The sequence below is a fragment of the Camellia sinensis genome, chromosome 5, assembly GCF_055761805.1.
Source record: "Camellia sinensis isolate YWXY chromosome 5, ASM5576180v1, whole genome shotgun sequence".
In the NCBI taxonomy this organism is placed as follows: Eukaryota; Viridiplantae; Streptophyta; class Magnoliopsida; order Ericales; family Theaceae; genus Camellia; species Camellia sinensis.
Window position 1 is genome coordinate 111965919 of NC_138965.1, and position 15518 is coordinate 111981436.

The 15518-nt window shown below is 30.3% G+C and overlaps 1 non-coding gene across 1 annotated transcript; it reads left to right on the forward strand.

The window, feature by feature from the left end:
• The first annotated feature begins 4252 nt into the window (after positions 1-4252).
• Positions 4253-6239, forward strand: LOC114305831 (uncharacterized). Its single transcript, XR_014328849.1, has 2 exons — positions 4253-4621; positions 5828-6239. It is a non-coding gene; the product is annotated as an uncharacterized LOC114305831 (transcript).
• The last annotated feature ends 9279 nt before the right edge of the window (positions 6240-15518 follow it).

Genomic DNA, 15518 nt, shown 5'->3' on the forward strand with positions numbered 1-15518 from the left:
TTTTATTTTTTTTTAAAGAATTCTTATTTTTTTTTTTAAAAAAAAGAAATACAAACTAACATGGCCTAGAACTTTCAATAATAAGAATTTAAAAAAATAAATAAATTATAACCTATTAATAATACACAAAGTTATACAATAGGCTCGGAATATTACATGTCATATTTCTTCACCAATCACCATTTATTATATCATCTATTCTTTAATTACTTAACACAAATAATTAATATTTTATCTTTTTCATTAATCATACTATCATAATAGAACATTACGTGACTATGCTTTGGGACTATCAATAATCACAATAGTAGTTAAGTCACCTCTAAGGAAATTAATGTAAATTTGAATGCAATGGGGAGAGAGTCTCATGGTTGCCTCCCCATCGAAGTACAGTGCCTCGGCCACATTGCAATTGTAAGAAGCATAACTAAACTTCTAATTCTAAGATATAATAAGCTGTGGGAATGCTAAGAAGTTGTAGAAACCAACACATCATAGATGTCGTCGAGACAACGGTGCTGGAGTCGAACGAGAATGCTCAGCTTTATCACTACACATAAACAAACAAACATACACACAAACAGAGATACACGAATGTTGTTAACTACTCCCCATTTGTTGTCCAGTGTCAACGACCGACCCCAGCCCTGCCCGAATCCCGACGCCGCCTCGGAACCCAATACTGTTGTCTCGCCGCCGTCACTGTCTCCAAACCCATCCACCACAGCTTCGGCTCCATCTCCATCTCCATCTCCATCTCCATAGTTTCAACTCTTCATTTTTTAATTATAATATATTCTTATTTATAAAAAAAGGTTAAATTAATTTAATAATTATTAATTTATTTTATATATATATATATTTTTAAAGTAAATAGTTTAATTTTTAAATAATATTTATTTATTTATTTTAAATAAGTTTTATATATTAACGTGATTATAGTTATTGGGTGGATTTATTTTTTCACAAATGATCTAAATGTTATAATGTAACAAATAAACAATCCCATTGGTCCAAACTTCCAACAATAATATTGGATATTTAAAAAATAATAAATTATAAACACACCTTTTGAGATTTGAATAAAATATAAATTTTCTCATGTAGTTTTGGAAATTACATCTTGTCTCTTTAAATTTCTAATTTCATAATAAATATATTTTCTATTAATAAATAATCAGGTTAATTAATAGTTTTAATGATGTGAGAAATTTATTTTAATTAATAATTTAGATAGTTTTATTATTGTATAAAAGAGTAGTTAGAAATTATATTTTTTTAGTTTATTCTATTAAAAAATTCTGACAAAGAGATATTTTTAATTTTTTAAATTATAAAAAATAATTTATATTTTAAATAAATCTCATAATATGTAGTTGTAATTTACCCATTTTAAATTTATATCATTCTCTATTTTTAAGATAATTTTTCCTAATAGAAGATATTTCTGTGAGTTAAAAATAAAAAAAAAATAGAATAGGAAAGGAGGGAGAGAGTAAAAAATAAACAAAACAAAACAAAGGATAGTGAATGAGATGGGTGGTTTAGTTTAGGGACCACCCAGAAAATGAGGAAAATGGACTTTGGCGGCCCAATTGGGCACTCCATCCACGTGGCAGTCTTTTTTGGGGTCACATGGGTTCTTGCCACGTGGCATATGTTACCGGTATTGGCGGTTAAGGCACTCTCCCTTGTCCCTGTAGGACCAGAACAATGAGAGAGACAACACCCTATTCATGTCTCGTTTTGAAAAAATTATCTCATAAGTACTATTATATCTTAGGTGGTGTGTCTTTATAATTTTAGTAGCTATATATTCATTATTTTTTATTTTTTCTTAAATATTATATAAAATAATTAATAAAATTAAAAAAGCAAACAGCTTAATTGAATTTTTTTTAAAGACAAGATAATTCCTCTTCTCTTTAACGATCCTCTTTCAAAGAATTGTGTTTTGAGAATTTTATTTTTGGCTATGTACTCATTAAATAGTAAGAGATTATATGAATACATGATCTTATAATTAAGAATTAATGGATAAATTATATATTAATATTATTGAATGAGATATAGACGTGTGGTCTTTTGATCCTACCATATAACTTCTGCTCTCTTTATCTATCCTTGTGAACAACCTAAAAAGGTTTTTTGATTGGGCAATAGTTTAACTGGTCATGATATTTAAGTGTCAAAAATGTGAAATTTTAAATTTGCATCTATGAAGATAGGTCGGCCAATAACATTTTATTTTGTGACTAAAAAAAAATCTAAAAAGGTTTTAGAAAAAGATAAAAGAAAAAAAAGGGTAAATTGAACTATTGATCATTTTAGTGTTAGTGAAATTTCACTTTAGTTCTCATAATTTTAATTTGAACAATGTGAACCTTACACTTTCAATTTGTTATAATGTAATCTATCCATCACTTAGTATTACAATTTTAAACGAAAAAAGATTACGTACAAATTTAAAAGGGCCAAAGTGAAATTCAAAAGAAATTATGAGGACCATCAATGTAACTTATTTATTACACGAGTGACACCTATAGTCTGTTTGGAATTCTACTTTAACCCCTTTAATTTTACACGTGATTTTTTACTATTTGAAATGTTAACCACGCATAACAGAATAATCTCATTAAAATAAAATTAAAAATATAATATTTAAATTGTTTAAATTAAAATTACAAAAAATAAAATGACACATCATTTAAATTATATAGGCTAATGATATAATTTATCAAACAAATAAATAAAATAAGGGGGTAAAAAGCAAGAAATTAATAAGAAGCCACGAGCCATGCATGCGATGCTATGGAGGTCCACACAAAGACAAGCAATAGTGTTCCTCGGGGGAAACAAATGGACACACTCTTTTCTTTCTTGTCTTTCTCGTTTTTTTACTCTCTCATGTGCTTACTCTTATTGTTGTAATTTAAATCGTAGAGAAATCTTTAGTTCGAATGCATCTCTTCCCAAGACATTTTCTCTTCATATTTCAAAATATTTGAAGTGATTTATGTCTATTGAATAGTATTGAAAGTATGTAACGACACTAACAGGATTTGGATGTCACAATTTTAAACTTTTTTAAATGATAAATCCAAAAAAGAGAAATTTTCAAAAGTACGAATCACTTTGCTTGGTTCCCATTTTTTAAAAACAGTTTTCAGAAAATTTTACATTCTTATTTTCCGTGTTTTTTTGTTTTTACTGAATGTTTTTAATATTTTATGCAATTTTTTTACTTTTTAGACATACCTAACATAAATACACATAAAAAGTAAAAAAATTATAAAAAAATCTTTTAAAAATTCACTAAATACCAAAAATATAAAAAAAATACAAGAATTTAGTACATTTTTTGTATTTTTATGTATTTCTTAATTTTTTAAAATATTTTTTCACAATTTTTTTTTTACTTTTTAGACACATCTAAGTAAGGTGCATCTAAAAAAGTAAAAAAAAAGTTTAAAATTTTAAAAATATTCACTAAAAATAAAAAAACACGAAAATCAAAAAACTCAGTTTTCAAAAAATTTAATCCAGAAAACTCAAACCAAACACATTGAATCATATTCTCAAAAATTAAATGTTACAATCATAAGTTTTTTTTAAATCATACATTACAAAAGGAGAGTTTTGTCGTAGTTGAATTGTTGACACCTGTGTTTGAGGGTGGGATAATATTTATATCATTGACACATTCTCTTAAAAACAAATTTATTCACATTTTTAATGTGTGTGAATAAAATATACTTTATGATTAGTCGAAAATGTTGGTCATTCATTTCAAAAAGTGTATCGATCCTATAGGCGCTATTATTATTCACTAATCAAAAAATGTGTTTTGTTCACACTTTTTAAAAGTGTGTGAATAAAATTAGTTTCCATTCCATCATATGTAATCAACCTAAGTAGTGAGATTCAAACAGATGATATATACCAAGCATAATACACGGTGAAGTTGGAATACAGAATCTGTTACTAACCATATTGAATTGTTAACTACTAATTCATCTAAAATATGTTGAACAATTTTATAATTCATATTGTACTCTCAATCTCATTTAAAAACTTAATTTATTAGAAGAGAAGTAACTTCATTATTTTATATCATCTCTCTTTTGTACTCCCTCCCTCTCACAATATATGTAGCAGAAGAAGCCTCTAAGTTGCTTCTCTTTCTGCTTCTCTTTCCCCTGGTGGGTCTGTCTGTCCCAAGTGAGAGGAAAGGGACAGAAGATAGGCCACACCCATACTTCATTTTCCCTCCTATTTCTCATTCCCCAAACACTTGCATGTTCTTCAAAACAACCTCTTTAACTACTTCAAAATCTACATTTAATGCCACCCTTCTTTTCTAGCATTACAAATTCCACCAAAATCTCCATTACTACAATCACCAGTATCACCAAACACAAGACAAGTTGATCTGTTTTTGTTGTTGATATCTTCCAAGTTCTAACCATTTTACCAATCACATTCATCTTTTCTTAATATGTCAATCATATCTTCTCTAGTTTTGTTTCTTCTATGTAGTATTTCTTTCCATGCATGTAATGCTAGGCATCTTGCTGCAATTGGTAAGAAGCCTCAGAAAAAATCTATCCTTCCAAACAAGGTTTGTGCAAATTGTTTATCATTTTAACTTCTTCTAGTTCCTAATATCTTTGATTAGATGGAAAGATATGATAGAAAATGAAAGTGATAGATATGAAGTGAAAAAGAAAAAGAAAAAAACAAAAAAGTGAAAACAAATTTTTTTTCTACTATGCATTTGGTTAAGATGAAATTTTGGTAAAAAAATTACAATTAAAATAAATTGATTGAGTATTGATGTGCAAACATAATGCTTTGTAGGGAAATTTTATACAGAATGATCTAACTTCATGTGATCTTTTCATTTCAAATCAAAATATTAACTATTTTGACTCATAGTTTCAAAAGGAGGAGGATCCTTTCAGTGTAGATTTTGGACTGGAGGGTGCTATTTAGGTTTATGAGGCTTACCACAGGTTCTATTTCGATAATCTAAACATTTTATTTTGTCGGACATTTTGTGCATTTCATTCATAAAAAAATTAGGTCGATTTGATAACTGCAACTTATTCAATTTATCATATTTTTAACCAAAAAAATTTTTGTTTTTAAAATTAAATTATACAATTTTTTGGATAACAAATGTAATAAATTGAACAAGTTACAGTTAGCGGATCAACCTAAATATTTTTGTGTGCAAATGAAATACATAAATTATAATAGAATGAACGGTTTGAATCATTGAAACGGAATCTATGATGAGCTGCATGGGCTCACACAACACCCTCTCATCCAAAATCTGGACGGGAGAGGATCCTACTCCATTTCGAAAACGTTACTTTTTCACATCATTTTAGATGAGTTTTTTTTTGTTTGTATATCATTTTCAAATAAAATACCTATCACTTTCCTGTTTGTATGTCACTTTTCAATAAAATACCTATCAATAAAATACCTATCACTTTTCTGTTTGTATATATTTTTTATAAGAAATTCAAAGTCATGTTACTATGTTGATAGGTTATATAAGAAATTTAACTTTTTTATTTTTCTGTCATTTCCTCAATGTAATATGTAATTTTCTTGTATTTTTTTATTTTTTTTCCCATTCTCATGTTAAACAAACATTGTGTCAAATTTTATTGATTCTCTTAATTTTATGCACTTTCTATGGCTTTTCCATGCCACCACCAATCTCAGCCTAATATTTTTATGAACTATTTAGATCAATTTACTACATACACTTTAAGCCTCCTAACTATTTTCAGGGTTACTAATTACTATGCAGAATGATGAAAACTTGAGTCCTGTCAAGATATCACCGAAGTTCAAGCCAGCCTTGTCAAAAGAACTTGGAGCTACAAATGGAGAGAGCATGGCCAAGCAAAGTAGGGTTTACAAAGATGATCACAAGCCAGTAAGTTCAAACCTCAAAGAACTGCAAGACCAAACAACAGTGAAAATCTCAGGTGCTACACAGATTGATCAGCCTCTTCTTTCTGCTTCTCAGCGGTTGCCTCACCGGAAACCAGGTGAGCATCAACCGGAGTTTAGCTTGGACTATTTGCCACCCATGACATTTCCTCCTGTTCACAATTGAGCATTGGTTCAAATTACGATATCAAAATATGTATCAATATCAGTATCAATATCGGTGATACAATTATATATTGATAAATAAAATACTGCAATTGAGGTTTCTTCTTGCCTCTCTCTTTAATCCTAGAAGATGTATCTACTCATCTCTAACATTTGGGTAGTTCTTGGAAGTAAAAAAATTAGTGCTGGAGAACTAGCATTACATGTACACCCTTAACCTATGACTAAATGTGGGGTTTATGTGCTAATATGCCATGCCTCTCCTTTTCAATGTATAATGTTTTGAAGAGTTTTGATGGTGAAGATATAGTTCTATCCTTCACCAAATGATTCTTATCATCATCATCCAAAATTATACACAGTTTATGAGACAAAAATAATTTAAATAAAATGAAAAAGATTGATTATTGAGAAGCAGGAGAATAAATATTTTAACTTTTACTTTCTTATTATCAAAACTTAAGCTTTTAAATGAGTTGGTGATTTTATTATTTGTATTTTCAATGTATCCCTTTACGTGTTGTCAAACTTTTCTTTATAAGTGAGCTAAACATGTATAAGTATTTTAATTATCAAGTAGGCAATGAGATTCGAATATAGAATCTATCGTCTACTCTTTTTGATCAACCAAAAGAGAACTTTATTGATGAGAAAAATCGTACAAAAATATAGATTACACCAATAAAAAAGAAGCAGATGCTCAAAGCATCACAACAAGTCACAACAATCCCAATTAAGTTGGTACTGCAAGGCTCACCAAATCATTTGCTGAGCACCACGCCCACTGCTAGTGAGGAACCAACAGAGAACAAGGCCAAACAACAATACAATATAGCAGGAAAAACAAAGCAGCTGAGCTACACAAAGTGAAGCTTACAAGAAAAATCTGACTTCCTTAATATTCGAGACCAAATCATGAACTGAGCACTGTATACCTTTCAGGTTTGATTTACTCCACATAGCCACCCTTACCTTGACCAGCTCTTTAATCTCAACAAAATTTGGTTGCTTCCCACTAAACACACACTCATTCCTTGCCTTCCAGATGGGCCACAACATGGCGAAAGGTAATGTCTTCCAAATTTGTAGTTCCAGCTTTTTGAACTAGGCACCGATCCACCATTGCATCAGACCCTCCACATCTGCAGGTGTTACCCAACTGATCCCCCACCAATCCATCCGATCAGACCACTTTCCACACTTCTGGCCAAAGCAAGAGCATATGTGAACCTGTTTCAGCCTCAATTTTGAATTATTAATCACCAATTCATCTAAAAGATTAAATTGTTAAAAAGAACTAACTTTATTAGTTATATTCTCAATAATAGTTAACAATTCAATATGATATAACAAAAATCCTTGGTTTGAACCTTAGTCTAACCATATATAAAGAGCCTGTTAAAGATAAAAGATAAAAAATTCATCTATTTTTCTACAGTTTAAATTTTTAGATAAATAAGTGGCTGACAATTCAGCACACATGCACTTTGCATAGTTTTCTGATTGACAACTTATTATGCATACCATATTATAGGGTGCTAATAGAATAGATTGGTGCATGTCCAAGTAATTTGGTGATGGTATAAGCATATGAAGTCATGCATTCAAAAGGAAAAAGGTTATAAATTTTTAAGTCACATAGTTATTATGTATTTTTTATTTATATATAATTATTCTGAAAGAAGGAAAATGCAGAAGATATATGTCGATAATATGGGTGGGCATACTTTTGAAATGTGGTTGTTGAATCATCATAAATGATGGAGGTAGTTATCAGTTAGTCTATATACTTCCAGTTGAAAATTACACTGCCACAACCCACATGGTTTTTTGGAATTTCGGTTTCAAGCAATTACTTTCTCCTCCTTTTTTTTCTTAATAATTGAGAGGGAGGAGCAGACTGAGGATCTTCTGTCCAAAAACTTTGCATCCCTTTAGTCTAATTCATTTACATTTGTTTAATTATGTCTCAAGATTTTCTTCTCTCAAAATTCTCACGTGACCAACAAGTATAGCTAAATTAGAATAAAAAGATAAAGAACTTGTACGATAGAGGATCTCTATCCAAAATGGACTTCAAAAATTTATGAAACAGACGCACACAAAAAATAAAACATAAAAGGGCAAATTACAAATACAGCCCTTGAGATTTACTTAAAATATAGATTGCCCTCTGTGATTTACAAAATTACAAATATCCCCTTGTCAGAAATTTTTTATTTAATAGAATTAAGTAAAAAAATGAAATTCATAATTGCTCTCATATACAACAAAAATTACTTAAATTATTAATTGAAACATATTTCTAACATCATTAAAATCTGTTAATTGATTTGATGATTTATTAATAAAAGGGTGATTTGTTATAAAATTAGAAACCTCAGGAGATGGAATGTAATTTCCAGAACTACAGGGGCAATTTGTATTTTAATCGAACCTCAGGGGATGTATTTGTAATTTACCCAAAATAAAAACCAAGAAAATCAAAAGTTCAAACTAAGAATTTACTTATGCATGTTTTAGGGGGGGAAAAAATTATTAAAAATATATATATATAAAAAAAAGAAAATAATTGATTTTTTTATAATGTGGCCGTTTGAATTTTAGACTATTTTAACATGTTGCTAAAATAGGCCTTGGAATCTTGATGAATTGTCCATATTCAATTTTGTTGAATGGTGAGCCCCACCTCTATAATAAATGCCCATCACATATTGTATTTTTTGGACAAATTCCAAATAAAATATTTGGGCTTTTAGAAGTCCTCAAAAAAAAAAAAAAAAGGGTTAATTTTCTTTGTGAACTTTTTTTTGTTTGTGTTGATGTAAATTTTTTTTTAAATTAAGTTGTTAGGAAATATACTCAACAATATATATGAAGTTAATACTATGCTGTCTCATGTGCAACCCGCTATCACACATGAAAAGAGAACAAGATTGAGACATGAGTCAAGCTATGATACCATGTTAATTAGAATATTTGAGGTATTCAACACAACACCAATTAATCATAACGGAAGAGATTTCTATATTACGAACCACGCTTAAGTTACTTAAAAAGACAATATGAATAAATCTCTAACATTTTACGCACAATGACCCCGTCGCATGTGACCCTCATAAAGATATGAGAAATGAGAATGGATGGAGACTTCAGCCTTGAGACCACTTTATTTATTTATTTTCATACGATAATATGTTAGCAGGTTAGTAAATTAGATTACAACGAAATGGTCACAATCGCTCCATCGACTTGAATACTGAACCTTTGACATTCACTATCTCAAAAAATAGTTATGTGAATCACTAGACTAAAGTTAACTATATGATGCTATGTTAATTAAGTCACCAATTATCTTAAAAATTTAAACTGCCAAAAAATAAATCTAACAGTGTATACCAAACTCCACCAGATCAGGTTAGTCCATGATCTTGTGTCTAACCTCCACCAGATCAGGTTACATGTATGAAGTCTCCTTCAGCTAAGGTTCTGGAAGCAGAGTGTTCAGGTTGTAAATTCAGGTGCCGACACAGAGTTGTTTTGTGGTTTGATCTGAGGGCCTTTGTTCTCTTTCTGCAGTTTTGCTCAGTTTTTGGTTTGAGCTTGCTCAGTTATTGGCTTGATCTATTTATTTTGAGCCCAAACTTTAGTGGCTCCTCAACAACTTTAGCCTCTGCTGTTTGGGCTGCTTCTCTCAGTCTAGTGTTTCCTCAGAGTTGTTTTGCTGATAGACCTGAGTGCTGATTGATCACAGTGCTGTTTCTGCTGTTCTCAGATTTTGGTGCTGATGGGTTGGAGCTTGCTAAGATTTTGGAGTATATTGCCACTCAGTTGGTGCTGTTTTGATGCTCAGTTTTTTGTGTGCTCATCTTCTCAGTTGTACTGTTGTTTTTTTTTTTGTTTTTTCCTTTGTTTTGCCTTGTTTGTTGGTTTCTCACCAACTAGGAGGTTGGAGTTTCTTCTAACTCCAAACTCCTCTTTATTGATGTAATTTGGTTGTTTTCATCAATAAAGTTTTCTTTGCCGATAAAAAAAAAAAAAAACAGTGTATATCAAACTAATAATCTTATTTCTTTCTAGTGGGTTCTACCAATCCCACTCTTGGATGTGCATGCTTGTACTTCAAATTTTTCCAAACTATTATAGTTTAATACATTGATAAGATGAATGTTGGATTCACTAGAGTGGACACTATAAAGCATAATCAGGAACAGAGGGTGCAACCATTTCAAGGGTGTTTTTCCTAAAATTATACACAAGTAATAAGTCAATTACAATTTTAAATTCTTCTAAACATTAATAAATAAGCAAACAGAAAAAATATATTTTTTTCATAATTAAAATAAAAGAAAATTAAAATACAAAAAAAAAAAAAAAGCATAGAAATCATGTTTGACTCATATTTATTCTAAAATATGATTCTCACCAATGAATTTTGATCACATTAAATTTTTTGTATAATTTCTTGCGAATTATTTTTGTGCACGTAATATTTGTTATAAGAAACAATAAGAAGTCAATAGATATAAAACCAACCACAAAAAATTTATCGTGGCCTATTTACTCAGATTGTTGCATTTGTATTTTCTGTGATTGGTTTGTTTAAATAAACATATAGGTGAGATTTGGTAACTGCATTTTTAGTATGTTTTTATTTTTATTTTTTAGAATCTAAAAAATCTCATATATTTGATAATTGCTAAAAAAAAGTTATATTTTTGGTTATAGAGAAAGTTTTATAGTGTTTTGGAGCCTTGTTAATATAATCAAAGGGTTACAATGAAATTTATCAAAAATATGAAGGGTAAAATTGTGTTTAACATTCACAAAAGAATTTTTTTATTTTATTTTTTAAAGAAGTTGTTCCTTTAGCCAAACTAAACATACATTTACTTTTATTTATTTATTTATTATTTTTTGGCCAAAAAATTATTATTTAATAATTGTCAAAAGAATTTGGTATTTCCCAATGGAATTATAGTGGTCAACTTGCTCACTGCCTAATTTCCACCAGACAACTTTGTTAGATATTGTTTTCCCTAATTTATGTTTTTAAGGCACTAAAGTACAACTACAGCTCACACAACACAAGTGGGATAGCAGAAAGTGTTCTGTTAAATTATAATCCCTAGCTTCATAAAGATTGATCTCTCAACCTTTAGAGACCAAAACAAACCAGGTTAAAGCTTCATGATTGTTTCTCCCAAGATTACTTGAAACTTACCCACATTTTCAACCAATTAATTACCTATAATAATATATAATATATTTTGAAGAAAAGAATGTTTCTTGTACTTCATTCATACAATTTTGTTTAGCCACAGTTGACTTAAAAAGTTCATGGAAATTGTCACAAATTTCAAAATCAATAGTGTATATTGAAAGTTATTATTGTAGAGTCACATTCTAAGTGAATCTTGACTACTGATGTAAAATTTTAGGTATTGTTTGGTTTAGTTTTTAAATTAATATTCGGATTAAAAATCAAAAAACAAGTTTAATTTATAAATTTTTAAAACTCTTTTCAAAATTATTTTTCCTCTCTTTTCTCTCCTTCTCTTTTTTTTATATATTAATAAATCAATTAATTATTTTTTTTCTCTCCCCTCTCATTTTACACATCAATCAATTAAATTTTCTTTCACACCCATCTATTCAACTATAAAAAATAAAAAATTACAAATCATTCCAAAATTATTTTCAAAACTCATAATCAAATAAATTTTTAATTTTCAATAACTTATCTTTCAATAAATACAACTCAAAACTCAAAAGGCTTTTCAAAAACTAACTAAACGAAGCCTTAGATATTTTTTTGAGTGTTTTTTTTTCCCCCAGAAACTATAGCATTGTTGGACTTAAAAAGGATTCCGCCACATTTTAAGATTGTGTAAAAATAAAAATGAAAATAAAAAACATCAGTTTGGTCAACCGTACATGATATTTGAAAGATGTAGATTGTTTGAAAGATGTAGATTGGGCACATATTTTTGACTTTATTTAGACGACAAATGTTAGAGACCACTAAAGCAAGACTCCAAATTGCATGATGCTTGCTTTGGTAGGGTAGTAAAAAGTTAGCTTTTAATTTTTTTAATAAAAAAAGTTAATTTTTTGACTTAAGTTATTATTTAAAAAGTTAATTTTTTTTTGACTAAAAAAGTTAAAAGTCAGCTTTATATCAACTTCCCAAAATACCACTATGTATCAATTCAAACCGTGAATATCAATCACAATTAAACAATTAACCATAAATCGGCACAATGATTTAATATTAAAAAAATCATAATTGGAACACCTTTAATTGTGATAAAAAATTACGGGTCAAAGCAAAAAAATAATCCACTAAAAAAATAAAAATGAATTATATATGAATACCCTCAATTACCTAACGAATTCATGCCCAAATTAAACCAAACCTGATGTGTCTTTTTCAACACCGTCTTTATCAAAGAACTACTTTGCCTAATGTTGAATCTACAATGTCAATGTTGAATCCATGACAATGAATCACTCCAAAATCTACCAAAGCTTTATGCCCAAGTTCCCCTGTAGACACAAATTTTAAAACATGAAGTGTTTCAATACATTTCAAAGTTTCATGTTACAAATGTCCACTGTTTAGCTTTTGGACTAAACAGTGTTGATTATTTGAATAGTAGGTTACTATTTTCGATTTGTATTCCAGATCGTTAATTACACATTTTATATAAATGAAACATTCGATTAATGAAGAACAAAATAAATAACAGAGGACAATTTAAGAAAAATAAATATTTTATTGAAATTGTTATGGGTTTTGAACCCTTGAATACAAAGTACAATTCTTGGGTTTGGAACCCTTTACCTATTCATTGCCATTCTGTGTTTGTAGCGTAAGTTCTTGAGTTCTCTAGACTTCTTTTCTTCTTTCTTGTAATACCTTCTCTAGCTCTTGATTTCTTTCCCTCTCTCTCTCTCTCTCTGATCTTCTCACTTCTGATTTTCTGATCTTTTCATCTTGTGTGATGGTCCTCATATTTATAAAGGGCCATCCAGGTGATAAGAATGCCTCATCCTCAATTTGAATTTCAAATTGAATGATAGCGCCATTTGAATTTTGAATGATAGCGCTATATGATTAATCGTATATCTAATTAACCGGATTGATCTTTGGGGTTTTATCCTGTGTGGTGTCATTGTGGTAGGTTCTACAAGTGTCATCTTTCGTAGGTTCCACGTGTCACTTGAGCATCTTGAATAACGCCGTTGAGATACGATGTTGTTTTATTTATACACTTCAATGGAACAAGTTGATCATTTTAGGAAGTGACTGCCTACAACAATCTTATCATTGGCTCTATGTGTGTCATTGACTGTATTTGAAATTTAAACATAAATTTGGTTGAAATTTATGTGCCAACAAATGCCCCCTCATAACTTGCACAAGTGAATTTTCTTAACTGTGCGAGTCACGGCAAATTGGCACTTTTATCTAGATCCTCTTTAGGTCTTGGATGAGATTATTTCTTAGCTTTGATCCCTGGTTTTTTTTAATGGGTTGATTGCTCCTTATAATCCATGGGCCTTTTATTTTTATTTTTTTTGTTGTATGGGCCCCTTTTTATGGACTTCGATTTTTTTTTTTTGCATGGGCCTTTTTTTATGGGCTTCTTATAGTCCATGGACCTCTTTTTTTTTTTTTTTTTTTTTTTTTTTTTTTCAAATGAAAGGTCATGGGTAAGGCCTAAGAGTTTAACTGGGCTTTTCTTTTGTGGGCTTCTTCCCTCTTGGACTTATTTCATGTAAAGCCAAACCTGCCACCACTTCTTTTACAAGAGTCTTTTATTTATGAGACTCCTCACCTCTTTTTTTCTTTTTTTTGGGCACTGATTTGTAGGATCAGTCCATTTTATTTTATTATTTATTTATTTATTATTATTATTTTTTGATAGGAGCTTGCCTAAATGAAATAGGATGGATTAGCATTGATAGGATTTCAAATCCTATATGAACTCTTGTTTCTTTCGAGTGTTTTAAGAGACCATTACCTCTTTTCTTAAGCAAGACTTTTTGCTTTATATAACACCCATTCATGCATGCAGCCAATATATATTTTTTTCATGCAGCCCCCACTTTTTTTCCTGTAGATTTTGTGGTGCATATTAGGTCTTCATTATTTTAGTATCTTTCCAGCAGCAATTGTTCTTTGAGGATACAAAAGATTACCATCTACTCCCCTCATATCAGGTTTGCTTTGCTTCTTTTCTTGTTCATTTTTCTTATACTTTGCTTCTTTGTAAAGCTTAAAGGAACAGAAAGAAACTTTCAGCAGAATAAGCATTTTTTTTTGTACAGCAGAAACCTATTTGTTGTTGTGTTGTTTAGCAGTATATATATATATATGTGTGTGTGTGTGTGTATATTTTTTTTGCTGCCAACTTTTAAAACCATGAGACCAAATAAAGACGTCTTTTTTTATATGATGGAAAAAACTGCCACTAAGATATATCGCCTTGTAGACAGCCCCGGAACTCTCGCTCCGCGCACGAGGGCGCGAATCGTTTGTTCATTAGCTACTACAGTTCGGACTCATGTCACGATTCTGAATCTAATATCACAAAGTGCAATGTGAAACTGATAAATCACCAAAAAGTCCAAATCCGGTAAATCGTTTTGGAAAATCGATTTTAATAAAGAAGTGCTAAACATGGACTGCTTTGCCAGATACAGAGTTGCCACCTAAATATTTTATTTTGAAAAAATTTAGGAAACCCTGACTCGTACCTAAGGCCATGTGTCTGTCATCACCAAAGTTGTCTCGGCTCTGGAACTTGGGTACAAGAGAGGAAGGTCATACAATGAGTACCCCGCTCGCCCGATCAAAGATCGGCCTATACTAACATGATATGTTGTTTTTGAAAACACATGCATTCTTGTTCTGGTTATTAACCTAGAATTACTATGTGATGCGCATAGCATACAAGTATAGACTAGATCGTCTAAGTTGGAACAAAACATTTCATGTTCGTTTGTTTGAAAAACGGTTTAGAGGTGCTACTCGCAAGTAGGCTAAGTCGTGGATTTTGCCACCCTCAAATGGGTTTAGAAAACATAATTTTGCCACTCTCAAATGGGCTTCAAACTCGCATTTTGATGAATTGTTCCAATTCAAGAAATCCAACCTTCATCCACAGGTATTCAAGCAGTTAATCACTTAAGCAGTTAGCCTCATGGCAAGCATGCTGACATGGCAGCATACACATCTCATGCAGTATGCTAAAGCGTAAACACTCACAGTGCATTTCGAGCCAAAACAGAGAACTAGTTAGAAATCATGCATGATCCTAGTTCATGTTAAGATGGCTAATGCAACACATGCAAAAATGCAACTAAGATAG